The sequence below is a fragment of the Carcharhinus amblyrhynchos genome, chromosome 14 (assembly GCF_965287045.1).
Source record: "Carcharhinus amblyrhynchos chromosome 14, sCarAmb.v2.hapA, whole genome shotgun sequence".
In the NCBI taxonomy this organism is placed as follows: Eukaryota; Metazoa; Chordata; class Chondrichthyes; order Carcharhiniformes; family Carcharhinidae; genus Carcharhinus; species Carcharhinus amblyrhynchos.
In genome coordinates, this window is record NC_137337.1 from 50,189,785 (window position 1) to 50,211,386 (window position 21,602).

At 46.0% G+C, this 21,602-nt stretch overlaps 1 protein-coding gene across 1 annotated transcript in view; it reads right to left on the minus strand.

Annotated features, from left to right (window-relative positions):
• Positions 1-20,257, minus strand: part of sec23a (Sec23 homolog A, coat complex II component) — a 110,517-nt gene extending 90,260 nt beyond the window's left edge. Inside the window, exon 1 of the mRNA XM_080202844.1 lies at positions 20,137-20,257. The gene's annotated coding sequence lies outside the window, so the exon portion shown is untranslated. The remainder of the gene's footprint in view (positions 1-20,136) is intronic.
• Between the last annotated feature and the right edge of the window lie 1,345 nt (positions 20,258-21,602).

Sequence of the window (21,602 nt, forward strand, 5' to 3'; positions counted from 1 at the left end):
CCTTCCAATTTGAAAGTTAGATTTCACTGTATATTGAAAAATTAGAATCACTTGACAGCTGTTTAACTTGTGCTGGTTAAGTACATTGGCCATGCTAAATTCTCCCTCAGTGTACCCAAACAGGTACTGGAATGTGGTGACTAGTGGATTTTCATGGTTACTTCATTGCAGTGTTAATGTAAGCCTATTTGTGACACCAATAAGTAAGTTTAAACTTTGTCAATCTCAGTTAGTGTATCATTTCTCAGGCATAGAGGCCATAATTGTATGCAAGGCTCTTGGTAGTTTCAAAAGTGCCTTTATCATTTGAGCTGGGCTCTTATACCCCAAACCTCTACAACAGAGATCAACATAATAATTCCCATTGTGATTCAAGTAAAAGGAACCAAAAGTCCCTCAACACCAATATATTACTCGTTTCACATCTTTGAAAAATATGTTCCGCGTTTCCATCCTTCACTAGAATGAATAATTCCACTTTCCCACATGACTCCCCATCTGCTATCTTCTTAACCAATTAAACTAAAGACTGTATATACATTAATTACAAATACTTGTTTTAGTAATAAACACATTTTAGCTACATTAGTAAAACTGCAAGTTACCACTGAAATATATCAAGGATTATTTTTTGAAAGAGGTTTTAAAATTCTGCCAATTGAACTGATGCATGGGACATTTGTATTTGGTGATATAGAAATGAGGTAGAGAAAGAAAAAAAACCTTGTTAAACTTAGTGCAATTGTGCCTGCAATATGCACCCGAATTACAACACGAAGTGGGAACTCTTGACCAAAATTAAATTTGTATCACTTTGCGAGATCACGTGGAGCTGAACAGTGTGAAATGCACGTTGAGATCAATGCTTCCTTGAATTTCTCTCTAAGCTCCCTGTATGACCGGCCCATTTAACTATGCAGTCCTCGACCATTTAACTACACAGTCCTTTAAGATGATCACAGATCACAGAATCCCTTTTGTGCAGGAGGCCATTTGGCCTGAGTCTGCACTGGCTCTCTGAAACAGCATTCTACTTAGTCCCACTCCCCTGTCTTATCCCCATAACCTTGCATATTCTCACCTTTCAGAAAGCAATCCAATTCCATTTTGAATACCCCACTGAACTTGAATATCTTTATGAGGTCTCCTCTCAACCTTTTTTCTCCAAAGAAAACTGTTTCAACCTCTCCAATCTACTCTCTTTATCCTGGAGTTATTCCTACAAATCCGCTCTCCAATGCCTTCACATCATTCCTCAAGCAGCCAAAACTAGAGGCAATACTCCAGATGAGACCTAATTAGTGTCTTATACAACATGACCCCTTCACATGCATACATGTTAAAGAGAATGTTGCTTTGCGTAGATTCCTGCATAGCACATTACTAACTGCAGTGTGATTGTTTACCCATAAACTTAGAGAATGTTAGTGGGACGAATAACACTAGGAGAAGAAAATTTGGCATCCTGCAAAGAGTTTTGCAATTAGGAGATAGATTAAAGAGAACGGCCTCAAAGGGTAATAATCTCAAGTTAACTCCATGCCATGCACTGGTCTGGATAGGATTCGTAACAGGAGGGAGTTAAAGTGGTTAGAAAGTAAGGTGAAAAAGACGGAGAAGACTTGGCTTCGGGAAGCCTGAGACCAATTAGCCAGGAAAAGAGGGGAGGGTTTCACTAAAACAAAATGATTGGTCGAAGAGGAAATAGTGTGGTGGGGGAATTACTCAAACTAATACAACAGAGGGGATAAAAAAAAAACAGATTAAGGAGGAAAGCAAGAAGAATAAATGCAGAAAAGATAACAGTGTAAAACAGGAAAGTTGCACAGAACAGATCAATCAATAAGACACTAGCAATCTTGAGCTGCAAATGGACAAAGAATGTGAACTAGAGGTAAAATTTGCTATGGGGAATAATATAAAACCTTGAAAGAGAAATGTTTTAACAGATAAGTTGTTCCAGCTAAAGCAGGACAACGTGTTAAGTATTCTTAGTGACAAAATTAGGATAGACTACGAAAAAAGGAAACTGTGATGACAAGATTAATCAAATATTTAATCACAAGTCATTAAAAGGAATGATACAATAGTTGAATTTATTTGCTTAGAATTATGAAATAAAAAGGGAATCATGACTCTATTGGGAACATATACATCAAACTATGGAAAGGAGATTGCAGAAAGATAGCAAAAACATACAGAGTCAATGGCAGGATTCTGAAGAATGTGGAGGAACAGAGAGATCTTGGGGTTCATATCCACAAATCTCTGAAGGTTGCCACTCAAGTGGATAGAGCCATGAAGAAGGCTTATAGTGTGTTAGCGTTTATTAACAAGGGTTTGAGTTTAAGAACCGTGGGGTTATGCTGCAACTATACCAGACGTTGGTGAGACTACATTTGGAATAGTGTGTTCAGTTCTGGTCATCTCATGATAAGAAGGATGTGGAAGCATTGCAGAGAGTGCAGAGGAGATTTACCAGGATGCTGCCTGGTTTGGAGGGTAGGTCTTATGAGGAAAGGTTGAGGGAGCTGGGGCTTTTCTCAAGAGAGCGGAGGAAGATGAGAGGCAACTTAGAGGTTTGTAAGATGATGAGGGGGATAGATAAAGTGGATGTGCAGAAACTATTTCCTCGGGTGGATGTAGCTGTTACTCGGGGGCATAATTATAAGATTCATGGTGGGAGATATAGGAGGGATGTCCGAGGTAGACTCTTCACTCAGAGTGGTTGGGGTGTGGAATACACTGCCTGCTGTGATAGTGGAGTTGGACACTTTAGGAACTTTCAAGCAGTTATTGGATAGTCACAAGGAGCACACCAGAATGATGGAGTGGGATAGCTTGATTTTGGGTTTGGACATAGCTCGGCACAACACTGAGGGCCAACAGGCATGTACTGTGCTGAACTGTTCTATGTTTCTACAATATAGAATGATTTTAATTATTCAAAGATTGAGTAAAAATAATGAAAGTGGGAGCAGCAATTGAAGTTTAAAATGAAGGATACTAAACCAAGCTTTATTACAGCTTTCACAGAAGTGTATGAAATTTACAAGAACACATTGATCAAATAAAACAGCATGAAAGGACGGCAACTGCACAACATGTGTTCAAAATCATGCCTCTGCACGTTAGCAAATTTTAAAATGTCATGGTCAGTTGCAGAAAGTTACATCGCATTGTTTACTGAATAATAATTGTTTTAACGAAAATCCCCAGAGATGGTTTGAGGTACTTCAGCAAAAACATGTTTGTTAGTAATTGAAATGTCTATTTCTCCAAGGACTTCAAATGGAAATAGTTTATTCAACATATGTTGCCTTTTGGAAACTTATTTATTCTAAATACGCTCCAGCCCAGGTATGTTTTCTTTGTAACACCTGCTCCTCACAACCTAAGGCCCTAAAAACCCCTGCCAGGTGAAACAAGTATCTTTGTACACTTCTTTCCATTCAGTGTACAACATTTGGTGCTCACAAAGCCTTCTGACCTGCCTGGGGAGAGTACATGATGTGGAGATGCCGGCTTTGGACTGGGATAAACACAGTAAGAAGTCTCACAACACCAGGTTGAAGTCTAAACAGTTTATTTGATAGAAAACCCATAAGCTTTCAGGGTTTGCCCCTTTGTCAGGTGAGTGGAGAGTTCTGGCGGCCTTCACGACAGCACAGAGTCACTGAGCAGAGACTGATGGCCAAGTTCCGCACATGAGGATGGCCTCAACAGGGATCCTGGGTTCATGTCGCACTATCTGTAACCCCCATGACTTGCCTGAACTTGCAAAATCTCACTTACTGTCCTGTCTGGCGACAATACACATCTCTTCAGCCTGTGCCTGATGCTATCTCCACTCACATTGTCTGCATCTTAAGACTTGAATAGCAGGTTAGGTGTAAAAACTTGCATTCTAATTAATATTCTATAAACTGTGTGTGCCTTTTATATGCTCTGTTTGAGACCAAAACTCTCCACTCACCTGACAAAGGGGCAAACCCCGAAAGCTTGTGGGTTTACAATCAAATAAACTGGTTGGACTTTAACCTGGTGTTGTGAGACTTCTTACTGGGGAGAGTACAGACAGATTAGATGACTATTTTGCAGAACACCTCATTCAGCCTTCAAGTGTGACCTCGAGTTTCCAGTCACTTGCATTTTAATTCTCTACCTTGGTTGCATGCTGACATCTCTGAAACACTTTATAGGAGGCTAAGGGACAATAAAGCTCAACACAAGTTTAAGAAATGGAACCATATCTTCCAACTAGAGACTTTTACAAGTCCATGGCTCAATGTATCGAGTCCAACAATTGCGGACTGTGCACACATTTTGTTTCCTTTATTATTGCAATTTTTGGTTTGAGGGTGATTTTCTCTTTTTTTCGCTTTCAGACTGTTGATTATTCTGTCATTCACACCTTTTTCCCTAGACATTTTTTTCTTTGCTTTATCACCAATCCTTATGACATTTAATCCCCCCCCAACTTTCTTTTACACATTTTTCCCATATATCCCTTTCACTTGCTTTTCCCAGTTCTGAAACAAAACATCCACCCAATTTTACTCTCCCCAGATATCAAATATTTCCATTCTTTTCTTTTACAGATTCCCAGCATCTGATGCATTTTGCCTTTATGTTTTTTTCCATAACTGGGTTAACTTAACACAAAAGTGCATACACACATACTATCACAAATCAGAAAATTCAAAACATTATTTCGATAGTAATTTGTATTTATTTATTGCATATACTTAAAATAGCCATGACTAACATTTTCATACCTGACAGAACTCGTCAACTTTGAATTAAAAGTTTCACTCCCGCCCCCCTGACCACCACACACACACACACACACACACACACACACACATACACACACACAGCGATACTGGAGTTGGTTGGTTTAAAATCATTAGTTTCAGTGGGATTATCATTTTGTAGCTTGAATTAGTATGTTCTTGGCTGAAACTGATGGAAGCAATTTTAGTAAAACTAAACCAGCCTTCTTGAAAGCCAACCAGATTCAGTTTAAATGATGGCCTGAATTGAGAGACAATTAAACAAGTAGTAGTTCATTAAGAGATATGTTAGAAAGGCTGGAAATGTAATTTGGAACACAAATGTTTATGACTTCACAATCATAAGCATGGTATTAACATTTGATTATTTTGAAGTGCTGAGAGAGGAAGGGATGAATGTGTATTTCTCAGGCCACCAAGCAAAGAGATAACATGAATGTTAACCTTGACTGAGAAAAATACTCAATCAGCTCTTCTTCAAGGGACCTCAACTCCAAATAACAGACCAATTATCAGTCATGACCCAAGCCTACTTCAAGATAAGAGACCAAGCTTGAGAAAATATATTGTCATAAAATAAGGCAATATGCGTATTGCAGTTCTGAAAGGCCGGGCAGAGGCAGATAGTCAGAGAAAGTCAAGGGAGTGATCTGCTGAGAGCTGTCTTCGAGGTTCTTCAGATTTATTACTTTACAACCTGGTCTGAGAAGGGTGATGAAATGTTGTGTTGAATTATTTATCTTAAACTTTTTTTTTAATTTTTACATTCTTGAAGTTACAAAGCCATTGCACAGTGTGGGCCAGACAAGCCCAATTTCATCTCCTTGTTTGCTCCAAAAACCAAATTTAAATTGAATCCAATTCATGGTCCCCGCAAGTGAGAAACAAGATCCAAGCAGACAACATGAGGCATAGCACCCCATCTTAGGCTTGATCTTAGCCAAAGGCTGAGAAGCCTAGAAGATCAACCTGATCATTGATTCTCTCCGTCAGGTAAAATATCTAAATTGAACTCTTTCCTCTTATGTTAGTTACTGCTATTTGCTGTTAAATGGCACTTTGCTTTTTGTCTGACTAGTTAGATTATTATCCATTAAAAAGATTTCTGAATTCATCATTTAAAAAGTGTTCTTTCTTGCAATATGGCTATATCACTGGAGCCTTATGTGATCTACAATTGGAGGGGCTATTGCAACAAGCAAACCCCATACCAAAAAGCACGTATTTGTAACCGAAGCAGGACATGACTAAGATTGAGCACTTTAGAGATGACACTTAATAACACTGCATGTTTGGAAACATTTAATGAACAAAAATGGCATTTAAAATGAAGTACAAGCTATTTTGTCTCTGTACTAAATGAAGCTAGAGAGCTTATTGGAGAACTTTCTGAGCTGCTATGTTCTGAATGTACATTTGTATCAGATGATCGCTTGGAAGATGTGATTGATTTTACTCAATCTAAGGTTAACAGCAAAATATGGAAGTTAGCAAAATATATGGATCTTTTCACCTATGGTGCTTAATTGTTGAACTGTCAGGAGTGATATTATCATCTGCGACAAAGAACAGAAATAATTTGGGCTTGAGAAAGAATTGGAACAGGAGCAAAACATGTAGAAATACATTCAGAACTGCTTGAATTGATTCTACAACTCTGAGTTTCTTATCATGGTGGAACAGTGTTTAGCACTGCTGCCTCACAGCACCGGGGCTGGGGTTCAATTCCAGCCTCAGGTCACTGACTGTGGAATTTGCACATTCTGCCCATGTCTGCGTGGGTTTCCTCCAGTTGCTCCAGTTTCCCACAGTCCAAAAATGTGCAGGTTAGGTTGATTGACCATTCTCAATTGACCCTGGTGTTGGGGATTAGCAGGATAATTATGTGGGATTTCTGGGAATACAGCCTGAGTGGGATTCTGGTCGGCGCAGACTTGATGGGCTGAATTGGCCTCCTTCTATAGGGATTCTATGATTCTATGAAAAAGAAGTCCATTCAAAGAGGCTAGAACACAAGAGAGAACTACATTTGAATTGAATAGCAGAACATTTAAAGCAGACAGAACATGCGAGAGAACTCCATTCAAAACAATCCATGTTAGAACAGCAGACCCATGAGACATTTGTGAAAGGAGAAGATTATAAGCAGAGACTTTTATAAGATGAGGAATAGATTACGTGAGTTAAATTGGAATTATGTGTCACACAGGCTGCTTTGAAGGAATAGCAGAGATGGATCATTTTCATTGTGAATCAACAATACATGAGTTGGCAGAGTTGAAGAGATGGGATAATTTAATCATTGCAATTAGTCAGGGGAATCCCAATCCAGTATCAGACCTTAAAGTTTGTGTGCAATGTGGTCAGCCTAACCCACTCTCACCAATTGAGTTTGATCGTCACATTCAGTATTTACCCCTTTATTCCCTTTAAGATGGAAAATCAGACAAAAAACAGATTGCAATACTCAGCAAGACTACAGCTACAGATCCTGATGGACAGATCATAAGACAGGGAAGAAAAGTCAACATCTCTTTTGCATACCAAGGTACAAGCTAATATTCAGGATCTGGGAAAGACTGATGATGGGGAAGATGCCCTAGTTGTGAATAAGTGATAGTGGCGACACAGTGGCAGTAGTTGCTGCCTCACAGTACCAGGGACCCGGGTTCGATTCTTGGCTTGGGTCATTGTGCAGAGTTTGCACGTTCTCCCTATGTCCCCACGTGTGGGTTTCTTCTGGGCACTCTGGTTTCCTCCCACAGTCCGAAACAGTGCTTGTCAGGTGCATTGGCCAGGCTAAATTCTCCCTCAGTGTACCCAAACAGATGCTGGAGTGTGGCAACTAGGGGATTTTTTGCAGTAACTTCATTGCAGTGTTAATGTAGGCCTACTTGTGACAGTAATATATAAATTTTAAACAGATTTTAGGCAGAGTTAGGGGATGATAATAATGAGCTGCCTGTTCAACAAACTAAAAGGAAAAAGCAGACCTTGATATCTACAGCCTCCCTACATCTGTGGTTGTAATTTTACAATCTCTAGATATTGCTATCATAAGCTTCATTGAAAGAATGAAAGAGACAAGACAATACTTTAGTGAATCACCATGTGTCTTTGCTAGCCATCTCTACCTTCTATGAGCATTCCCAGCATGTTACTCCTCGATGAATATCAATAGGAAAGAACCAACCTAATTTCAAAGTATATTGTTAAGACAATTACACCCAAAAGTTAGAAGTGCTCCGGGCTATTTCACCTAAGCCACTGAACCCATGTCTGATTGAATCCAACGCAGTTGATGCTTAGATCTCTGTCAGAGTCCTGAGGACAGGTTCTGAAATGCTGCCACCTGCCAGAGGAGTGTTGCTGTAGTGCCAAGGCCAAGACAACAACAGCCAAGATTCCACTTGAAGGGACAGATAGGTCTCAGTGCGAAATGTTTCCATTATGGTAGGTTTGGGCATTATGCTGAGAATGCATAGAACATCCGCAGCAAAGCTACAGACAGCAACCACGAGATTCCCCCAGTATAGTGGGGGAAGAATTGAACCAAGCGAGGGAGGAAATAAAGGAACAAAAAAAGTCTCATTAGAGGTCTGCTTTCTGTTGAATAGTATGGAATCCAGTTCCAGGTTTGCATCAGACTTTAAAACTTGCATGTCAATGTCAATTCAGACAGATTCACTGTCATTGATTGAATTAGGTGGGCTTGCAGAGGATGTGACAGATCTCCGTCAGTAAAGTCAGAAGGAAAGGATTTTGGGAGAAATGAAAATTATCCAAGGCATTTTGCAGACTTTAATTCAGAGCTGGAAGGTGAATTGATAAGGAAAAGTAGTTACAACGAGGGTATACTGTTATCAGTAAGCCCCCAAAACCAGAATTAGAACCCAGCTCTGAATTGACTTGTGACAATTCTCTGGTTCCCACAGTCACTTCAGTGATGTATCATAGAATCATACAGTGCAGACGAGGCCCTGGGCCCATGGGGTTGTACCACACTAGAAACACCTGAACTCCCACCTAATCTCATCTGCCAGCACATGGCCCATAGCCCTGAGTGTTAAGATGTGCCAAGTGCTCATCCAGATACTTTTTAAAGGATGCGAGGCAACCAGCCTCTACCACCCTCCCACACAGCACATTCCAGACCATCACCACCCTCTGGGTAAAGAAGTTTTTCACCACATCCCCCCTAAGTGTCCTGCCCTTTACTTTGAACCTATGTCTGACCCTTCAACTAAGGGGAACAGTTGCTCCTTCTCACCCTGTCCATCTCTCTCAATCTTGTACAGCTCGATCATGTCACCCCTCAAGTCTTCTCTGCTCCAACAACAACAATTCAAGCCTATGCAACCTTTCTTCACAACTTAAACATTCGATTCCAGTCAGCATCCTGGTGAATCTTCTCTGCACCCCCTCTTTCTGATAATGTGGTGACCAGAACGACACAGTATTCTAGCTCTGGCCTCACCAAAATTCTATACAACTCCAACATGACTTCCCTTTTGTAATCTATGCCTCAAATGATGAAGGCAAGTGTTCCATATGCCTTATTCACCACCCTACTAACATGCCCTTCTGTTTTCAGAGATTTGTGGACAAACATGCCACGATCCCTTTGTTCAACAGAACTTCCTCACGTCCTACCATTCATTGAGTACTATGTCATCAAATTACTCCTTCCAAATTTACTGGAATTTAACGCAGACAAGTGTGAGGTATTGCACTTTGGAAGGACAAACCAAAGTAGAATGTATAGGCTAAATAGTAGGACTCTGAAGAGTGCTGTTGAACAGAGGGATCTGGGAATACAGGTACAGAATTCCCTAAAAGTGACGTCACAGGTGGAGACTCGTAAAGAGTGCTTTTGATACATTGGCCTTTATAAATCGGAGTATCGAGTATAAAAGTTGGAGTGTTATGGTAGTTATATAAGGCATTTGTGAGGCCGAATTTAGACTATTGTGTACAGTTTTGGTCACCTCGTTACAGGTAGGATGTAAATAAGGTTGAAAGAGTGCAGAGAAGGTTCACAAGGATGTTGCCGGGACTTGAGAAGCTGAGTTACAGAAAGAGATTGAATAGGTTAGGACTTTATTCCCTGGAGCATAGAAGAATGAGGGGAGATTTGATAGAGGCGTATAAGATTTTGATGGGTATAGATAGAGTGAATGCAAGTAGGCTTTTTCCACTGAGGCTAGAGGGCATGGGTCAAGGATGAAAGGAGAAAAGTTTAAAGGGAATATTAGGGCGGGGGGGGGGGGGGGGGCGCTTCTTCACGCAGAGAGTGGTGTGAGTGTGGAATGAGCTGCCAGATAAAGTGGTAAATGCGGGGTCACTTTTAACATTTACGAAAAACTTGTACGGGTTCACAGACAAGAGCGGTGTGGAGGGATATGGTTCAAGTGCAGGTCAGTGGGACTAGGCAAAAAATGGTTCAGCACAGACAAGAAGGGCCAAAAGGCCTATTTCTGAGCTGTAATTTTCTATGGTTCTAAAGTGCATCACCTCACACTTTTCAGGGTTAAATTACATCTGCCACTTATCTGCCCATTTGACCATTCTGCCTATATCTTCTTATAGCTCGAGACACTCCGCCTCACTATTAACCACCTGTCCAATTTTCATGTCAGCAGAAAATTACTAATCCTACCCCCTACATAATCATCAATGTCATTTATATAAATGAAGAATAATAGGGGGTCCAACACAGATCTCCGTAGTATGCCACTGAATACTGGCTTCCAGTCACTAAAGTAGCCATTTGTCATCATCCTCTGTCTCCTACAATTGAGTCAATTTTGTATCCACTTTATCAAGTTACCCTGTACCGCATTTGCATTTACCTTCTTTACCAGTCTCCCACATGGGACTTGTCAAAGGCTTTGCTAAAATCCATATAAACTACATCAACTGCACTACCCTCATCTACACACCTGGTCACCTCCTCAAAAGATCCAATCAAATTTACTAGGCATGACCTCTGTCGAAGCCATGCTGACTATCCCTTATCAAGCTTTGCCTCACTAAGTGAAAATAGATGCCCTCCGTCAGAAGTTTCCCCAATAGTTTCCCTAACACTTGGGTGAGACTCACTGGTCTGTAGCTCCCTGGTTTATCTCTTCAACCCTTCTTAAATACTGGAACCACATTAGCTGTTCTCCAAGCATCTGGCACCTCTTCCGTAGACAGGGAGGAATTGAAAATTTGTGTCAGAGCATCTACAATCTCCTCCCTTGCCTCCCACAGCAGCCGAGGGCACAATTCATCTGTACATGGATATTTATCCATTATTAAGGCTGCCAACACTTACAATACCTTGTCCTTTCCTATATCAATTTGCTCAAGAACCTCACAACCTCTCTCCTTGAATTCCATACTCCTCACTTCCCTTTGAGAAAACATCAGTTTCTGAGTCAGGACTACCTGGGGGTGTCTGTGAAATGATTAGTGAGAACGGGCAGCTGAAGGGCAAACCTGTATTGGCGAAATTAGAAACAGTCAAAGTTATTCACTCTAAAGTAAAGACAAAATGCAGATACATCAGGCAAGCTGAATTTGGATTGCAAGATATTGCTTTAGAAGGGACTTGGAGAGATACTGGATAATCTGCTAAAGAACCTGTTTGTGTTTGAATGTGATCATTGAATCAGTTAAAGTCAAAACACATCAAAGGAGTTTGTTTTCTTAAGAACTATTAAAAATTTTTTGTTTCATTCCCTAGGAAAAAGTTGATTTGCTTTTTTAAATTTCCAGACAGCTTTTGCATTTTTGCATCAAACTTCTGATTTTATATGAGTTAAATCATTGGGCTCCTGACCAGAGTCATAATGAATTTTAGTGTTTTTAACAGATGCCGATAGATACTTATTTGAGAAAGGATATACTAGCACGGGAGGGGGTGCAGAGGAGATTCACTAGGCTGATTCCGGACTTGAGGGGGTTGGCTTATGAGGAGAGACTGAGTAGACTGGGGCTATACTCATTGGAATTCAGAAGAATGAGGCGAGATCTTATAGCAACATATAAGGTTATGAAGGGAATCAACAAGATAGAAGCAGGGAAGTTGTTTCCACTAGCGAGTGAAACTAGAACTCGAGGGCATAGCCTCAAAATAAGGGGAGACAGATTTAGGACTGAGTTGAGGAGGAATTTCTTCACACAAAAGGTTATGAATCTGTGGAATTCCCTGCTCAATGAAGCAGATGGCTACCTCATTGAATATTTTTAAGGCAAGGATAGATAAATTTTTGAACAGTAAAGGAATTAAGGGTTATGGTGAGTAGACAGGTAAGTGGAGCTGAGTCCATGAAAAGATCAGCCATGATTTTACTGAAAGGCGGAGCAAGCTCAAAGGGCCAGATGGCCAACTCCTGCTCCTCGAAATTATACAATTCAACGTAACAAAGAGAAAATCTTCCAGTTCTTTTTAAGTTAAGCAAAGCACAAAAGAAATGCACCCGAGAGTCAAGAATGCTTTGGCATAATATTGAGATACTGCATAAGTGTGCAGATATGTTATGTGTGAAGTAACCAACACAACTGGGGAAAATCAGCTCAAAGATGGACTGGTTCAAAGGTCTCAGTCATATGCAACTACTTGACAAATGCATGACATGGTCAATGTGGTCAGTAGAGTGAGACGACATCTATAATCAAGGCACTGCACATACTCCATAGAGAAACTGTCTTTAAAACATTTAGAATGTTATTATGTTCCACGATACTTGGCAAGGGAGTCAAAATAAAATGAATTTAGGATGGGGACAAATGAAGGTTCAAAAGTAATAATATGAAATAAGAAATATCCACAAATTGGATTCAGTTTTAAAGAAAGAGAGAGCGGAGGATCTTTAAGTTAACAGCATTTGATTTGGTAGTTAAGACATGAATGCCGAAATGTAAATAACTCAAAATTAGCAATACCTTTGTAAGGAATGTTATTGATTGAGATAATCTATAGGTGGGGATAATCACTGCAGATCAATCACCAGCCAGAGTCTATTAGATTAGTGGAGGAAGGGAAGATTGAAAAGATTGCCCCACTCAATGGGCTAATATGTCACTAACTTGGAAACAAAAGTAAAGGCAAAGAAAATAAATGGTACCACATTAATCAGTTAGAAACTATGAAAGATTAAATACTACACTTTGCTTTGTACAGGTATGCAACTTGATATAAACAGCCTGCTTGGGCTGTTCATCAAAGATCAAATTTTTACAAACAGGAAGATCAATCCAGAACTCATGCTGTTCTGCGTTGCAGGTCCATGTGGCCAGCATGGAATTTTGTTTGGTCCAGTACTGTCTATTGGCACCTTTGATGGATCTCTGTGAATCATATCTGGCTTTCTTGTATAGGTCAGGGTTGCCTGATTTGAATGCCTCCAACCTGGACTTCAGCAGGCAGTGGATATCTCTGTTCATCCATGATTTCCATTTGGGAAACACGCAGATTTGGTTCTTTGGCACACAGTCTTCTACACACTTAAGAATGAAGTCAGTTACTATAGTGGCTTACTTGTTCAGGCTGGTCACAGAATTTTTAAATACTGACCAGTCTACTGACACTAAGCAGAATGGACCTACCTCACATTAAGTTGATCTTTCTCTGCACCCTAGCTATGAGTATCATACTTCATTCAGCACTCTCTCCTTTCCTTCCTTATGTAGTTATGCTTTGTATAGCGCACAAGAAACAATACCTTTCACTGTATATCAATACATGTGACAATAATAAATCAAATAGATGAAGTGACTGGACCAATATTGCCAATTTCATTGCATGTTAATGCAACTATTGTGACATGACTGTAGTTTGTAAAAACTGTGGTTGGACCATAGATGACGTTTCCATGTGTCATTTTGATGTTAGGAAGCCAGAGAAACTGGCTTGTGGATTCTTTTAGATCAGTCATCAACTTGCAAAACGTGTTTGCAGAATTGGAAGTACGAGGTCAAAGATCAATGAGCACATAGGCCAAAGAGTCTATTGCATCACCACAAAGGTATGACAAAAACTACTTTTTGTTTCAAACCACCCTATATACCCTTTGTCTCTGAATTTGAAATACATTGTCAAAAGAACTGAAGTTTGCCAACAGATGTAGTTAAGATGCAACAAGATAGGAGAGAAAGAGAAAGGAATTAAGGAACTCGAAGATAAGAAAATGCATTGGTTGGAAACTGTTGTCAATGCAAGCAAATATCCCAGGTTAAGAACTATTTCTACCGTCTCTGTGTTTGTAAAAATGATAACCACAATTGTTGTCTGTTCATCCATTGTTACCTGAGAGTCCTCACCAAAAAGCTGCAAGTTCATAGTTGATTTGGGCTAGACGTCACTTCTGATCTCCAGGAGAAATCCATGAAATAAATTGAATACTGAGGAATCAATATATATTATACTCACACCCCATGAACTGTTCGTAGTTTCAAAATCACGAGTTTATCATTTTGTGGTTTGAATTAAAATGTTCTTTGAAATAATTTTAATAAAAATTAAACCAGCCTTGAAAGCCAGCCAGGTTTAGTTAAATTGATGGTCTGAATTGTGAGACAATTAAAGAATATGTAATTTATTAATAGATATGTTAGAAAAGCTAGAAATGTAATTTGGAACACCATATAACTTTGTAACATTATTAACGCTTGATTACTATCACAAACTTTTGAAGTGCTGCAACAGAAAGGGATTAATCTGTGTTTCTCATTCCATGTAAAGAGATATAACATGTATGTTAACTTTGACTTGGGAAACACTGAATGAGCCCTTGGCTAAGGGACCTGAGCTCCAGACAACAGACGGTCATGTTGATTACTTATTGTTCAAGACTCAAGCTAAGAGACAGCTTGAGAAGAAGAGTCATCTTAAAACTAAGGCAATATGTGTACATAGCTAAATACAAATGGGCTAATTCTTATTTCATTACTGACTAGTTATAGAATAATTATCTATTTTCCAACAATTGACTAAGTTTGGCTTTCAATATTTTAAGGTATGCGAGAAAGGTCCCGAGAAGCCATTCAGAGTGAGAACAAGCAGTTCTGAAAGAGCCAGCAGAGGCAGAAATTCAGAGAAATGCAAGGAAGCGATCTGCTGAGAGCTGTCTTCGAGATTCTTTGATTTTATTAACTGAACTGGTCAAATTTTTATTATGAACTGGTCTGAGAAGGGTGAGAGATGTCTGTTCATTGGTTAAGTTAAGCTCTCTCTCTCTCTTAATGTTAATACAGCTAATTGCTTTTAGTTTACACTTTAGCTTATCTGACTAGTTATCTTTCTTAATTGTGGATAAAATTTCTGAATTCACCATTTGAAAATGTTCTTTCATGCCAAATGGTTAAGTCACTAGAACACTATATGATTTACAGTTGGAGGGTCATTGCAAACAAGTGAAACCCAGCTAAATGGAAAAAACATTTTTATAACATAAAGAGCCCAGTGACACTGGGCAACACACACACACAGAACCAAGTGTTACTGGGCAACACATCCCCCCCCCAACCCCCAGTGATAACCGGGCAACACATCCCCCCCACAACCCCCAGTGATAACCGGGCAACACATCCCCCCCACAACCCCCAGTGATAACCGGGCAACACAGACACCTCACACCCCCCGCCCACTGATACCGCGTACCCCACACACACACCCCCCCTACTGACACCAGGTACCACACACACACACACCTCCACCCCCACCCACTGACACCAGGTACCACACACACACACACACCTCCACCCCCACCCACTGACACCAGGTACCACACACACACACCTCCACCCCCACCCACTGACACCAGGTACCACACACACACACCTCCACCCCCACCCACTGACACCAGGTACCACACACACACACCTCCACCCCCACCCACTGACACCAGGTACCACACACACACACCTCCACCCCCACCCACTGACACCAGGTACCACACACACACACCTCCCCCCCCCCCGCCACAGACACCGGGCACCACACACACCCCCCTCCACCCCCTACAGACACCAGGCACCACACACACCCCCCTCCACCCCCTACAGACACCAGGCACCACACACACCCCCCTCCACCCCCTACAGACACCAGGCACCACACACACCCCCCTCCACCCCCTACAGACACCAGGCACCACACACACCCCCCTCCACCCCCTACAGACACCAGGCACCACACACACCCCCCTCCACCCCCGACAGACACCAAGCACCACACACACACACCCTCCCCACCCCCCACAGACACCAGGCACCACACACACACACACCCACCACACACACCAGGCACCACACACACACACACACACACCCCCACCACAGACACCGCACACACACACACACCCCCACCACAGACACCGGGCACCACACACACACACACCCCCCCACCACAGACACCGGGCACCACACACACACACACACCCCCCCACCACAGACACCGGGCACCACACACACACACACACCCCCACCACAGACACCGGGCACCACACACACACACACACACCCCCCCACCACAGACACCGGGCACCACACACACCCCCCCACCACAGACACCGGGCACCACACACACACACACCCCCCCACCACAGACACCGGGCACCACACACACACACACCCCCCCACCACAGACACCGGGCACCACACACACACCCCCCCACCACAGACACCGGGCACCACACACACACACACACCCCCACCACAGACACCGGGCACCACACACACACCCCCCCACCACAGACACCGGGCACCACACACACACACACACCCCCACCACAGACACCGGGCACCACACACACACACACACCCCCACCACAGACACCGGGCACCACACACACACACACACCCCCACCACAGACACCGGGCACCACACACACACACACACCCCCACCACAGACACCGGGCACCACACACACACCCCCCCACCACAGACACCGGGCACCACACACACACCCCCCCACCACAGACACCGGGCACCACACACACACACACCCCCCCACCACAGACACCGGGCACTACACACACACACACACCCCCACCACAGACACCGGGCACCACACACACACACACACCCCCCTACCACAGACACCGGGCACCACACACACACCCCCACCACAGACACCGGGCACCACACACACACACACACCCCCACCACAGACACCAGGCACCACACACACACCCCCCCACCACAGACGCGGGCACCACACACACCCCCTTCCACCCCCTACAGACACCAGGCACCACACACACCCCCCTCCACCCCCTACAGACACCAGGCACCACACACACCCCCCTCCACCCCCGACAGACACCAAGCGCCACACACACACACCCTCCCCACCCCCCACAGACACCAGGCACCACACACACCCCCCTCCACCCCCGACAGACACCAAGCGCCACACACACACACCCTCCCCACCCCCCACAGACACCGGGCACCACACACACACACACACACCCACCACAGACACCAGGCACCACACACACACACACACCCCCACCACAGACACCGGGCACCACACACACACACACACCCCCCCACCACAGACACCGGGCACCACACACACACACACACCCCCCCACCACAGACACCGGGCACCACACACACACACACACCCCCCCACCACAGACACCGGGCACCACACACACACACACACCCCCCCACCACAGACACCGGGCACCACACACACACACACACCCCCCCACCACAGACACCGGGCACCACACACACACCCCCCCACCACAGACACCGGGCACCACACACACACACACACCCCCACCACAGACACCGGGCACCACACACACACCCCCCCACCACAGACACCGGGCACCACACACACACACACCCCCCCACCACAGACACCGGGCACCACACACACAACCCCCCACCACAGACACCGGGCACCACACACACACACCCCCCCACCACAGACACCGGGCACCACACACACACACACCTCCACAGACACCGGGCACCACACACACACCCCCCCACCACAGACACCGGGCACCACACACACACACACACCCCCACCACAGACACCGGGCACCACACACACACACCCCCACCACAGACACCGGGCACCACACACACACACACACCCCCCCACCACAGACACCGGGCACCACACACACACCCCCCCACCACAGACACCGGGCACCACACACACACACACACCCCCACCACAGACACCGGGCACCACACACACACCCCCCCACCACAGACACCGGGCACCACACACACACACACACCCCCACCACAGACACCGGGCACCACACACACACACACACCCCCACCACAGACACCGGGCACCACACACACACACACACCCCCACCACAGACACCGGGCACCACACACACACACACACCCCCACCACAGACACCGGGCACCACACACACACCCCCCCACCACAGACACCGGGCACCACACACACACCCCCCCCACCACAGACACCGGGCACCACACACACACACACCCCCCCACCACAGACACCGGGCACTACACACACACACACACCCCCACCACAGACACCGGGCACCACACACACACACACACCCCCCTACCACAGACACCGGGCACCACACACACACCCCCACCACAGACACCGGGCACCACACACACACACACACCCCCACCACAGACACCGGGCACCACACACACACCCCCCCACCACAGACACCGGGCACCACACACACCCCCTTCCACCCCCTACAGACACCAGGCACCACACACACCCCCCTCCACCCCCTACAGACACCAGGCACCACACACACCCCCCTCCACCCCCGACAGACACCAAGCGCCACACACACACACCCTCCCCACCCCCCACAGACACCAGGCACCACACACACCCCCCTCCACCCCCGACAGACACCAAGCGCCACACACACACACCCTCCCCACCCCCCACAGACACCGGGCACCACACACACACACACACACCCACCACAGACACCAGGCACCACACACACACACACACCCCCACCACAGACACCGGGCACCACACACACACACACACCCCCCCACCACAGACACCGGGCACCACACACACACACACACCCCCCCACCACAGACACCGGGCACCACACACACACACACACCCCCCCACCACAGACACCGGGCACCACACACACACACACACCCCCCCACCACAGACACCGGGCACCACACACACACACACACCCCCCCACCACAGACACCGGGCACCACACACACACCCCCCCACCACAGACACCGGGCACCACACACACACACACACCCCCACCACAGACACCGGGCACCACACACACACCCCCCCACCACAGACACCGGGCACCACACACACACACACACCCCCCCACCACAGACACCGGGCACCACACACACAACCCCCCACCACAGACACCGGGCACCACACACACACCCCCCCACCACAGACACCGGGCACCACACACACACACCCCCCCACCACAGACACCGGGCACCACACACACACACACCTCCACAGACACCGGGCACCACACACACACCCCCCCACCACAGACACCGGGCACCACACACACACACACACCCCCACCACAGACACCGGGCACCACACACACACACACACCCCCACCACAGACACCGGGCACCACACACACACACCCCCACCACAGACACCGGGCACCACACACACACACACACCCCCCCACCACAGACACCGGGCACCACACACACACACACACCCCCCCACCACAGACACCGGGCACCACACACACACCCCCCCACCACAGACTCCGGGCACCACACACACACACACCCCCCCACCACAGACACCGGGCACCACACACACACACACCCCCCCACCACAGACACCGGGCACCACACACACACACACCCCCCCACCACAGACACCGGGCACCACACACACACACACACACCCCCCCACCACAGACACCGGGCACCACACACACACACACACCCCCCCACCACAGACACCGGGCACCACACACACACACACCCACCACAGACACCGGGCACCACACACACACACACACACCCCCCCACCACAGACACCGGGCACCACACACACACACACACCCCCACCACAGACACCGGGCACCACACACACACACACCCCCACCACAGACACCGGGCACCACACACACACACCCCGACCACTGACACCGGGCACCACACACACACCAGTGATACCAGGCACCTCACAACACACCCAGGTACAGAGACACACTCTCACTCCTGAAGTTCGGGGTGCTAACGGTCGCCGCGAGATTTCTCCTGGACAGGCCCAGGCCACATCACTGACTGATTTCGATGCCCCTGTTAATAACGAGTGTAAAAGAGTCACTTACCGAACCACAGCCGTTATGCTAATAGCCAAGGCCTCTGTCAGCCACGGCCTGAATTACTGCAGTAACCGGCTCGGCACCCAGCTGACGCGGTCAATATGGCAGATTCTGCCACGTAGGGGCGGGGGCGGGGCTTGAGACGGAGGGCAGGGCTTGAGGCGGTGGGCGGGGCCTTAGCCCGATGAGGGGCGGCTCCTGTGTGGGGCGGGGCCATAGGGGCGAGGGGCGCGGCCAGGGCCGGAAGGCGCTTAGAGGGCGGGGCCTATGCACTGGGCGAGGACTGTTGCAGTGGACGGGCGAGGGGCGTGGTTTGGAATGAGACTGTTACCAGCGGCACCGTGTCGGGGAGCGGGCCCAAAGCTGAGACCTCTGGAGAAAGTGTTTGCGTACCGGATATCTCAGCCTGAGCAGCTTCTCCCGCCCCTCCCGGGCCAAGGGCAACGCTCCACAGCTGGACCGCTTCTCTACAACCACATCACATCTGGAGCTTCGCTAATGAATGATTGGACACGATGACAGATGCTTGATGGGCCGAAGGACCTCTTTCTGTGCTGTAAAACTCTGACTCTCTCAGTGAATGTGCCTCCAAGTGTCCTTTATAGGGCACTATATATTGAAAAAAGGAACAAAGAGCCCACTGCACTTAATGCAGCTCCAACTCTAAAGAAATCAGATCATTCTTAAAAAAACTAAATAATAAATAAAAGGAAAAACTACTGGAAACTGTCGGTTGGCCTGGCAGCAGCTGTGAAGGGAAAAACAGAGTTAATGCTCTAGGTCAGTAATTCCCAACGTGTAGTCAGGTCCAAGAGGGAAGCGTCCACGAGGGAACTGCAGGTGGTCCATGAGAAAAAAAACCTGACACTTGTATGATGAACTCTTTTTTGAAGGTCAAGTGAGGCGAAAAAAAAAATTGCAAAAGCATTCAGCATACTTGGTGCTGTGTTCCAAGGAATCGCAAAGATTGTCACGAAAGTTAAGAAGGCCATATACTGCAGACTCAAGAAAAACAATATTATGCAAGATACCATAATGAACGCAGCCTTGACAACTGCTACATTGCCATTGTGCCCAAAACTCATGGCATTGCTTATATACACCTGCTACTGCAGGAAGAGTTACAAAGCCCTGCTCCTGTGTTCTCTCCCACACATGGGCGAGAGCACTTTGAAGCGCCCGTTTTGTTGCTGGCAGTCCCTCAGAGCCAAAGGGGTGTGATCAGACTGAAACCCCACTAGCTGATTCAAAAGGGATGAATGATAAATCAGTGGGAGGCGTAAAGAGCTTTGTGCTGCCAGTACAAAGAGATTTGACTGAATTTATGAAACTGTTTATGAATTGGCAATACGGTTGGAGAGTAGAAACAAGAGTTGCAAAGCTCTCCTGCTAATAAAGAAATGAGCACATGTGAAGTTACATTTATGGCCAAGTTCCAAAGGCAGATAGACTTCCCGTCTATTACTTCCACT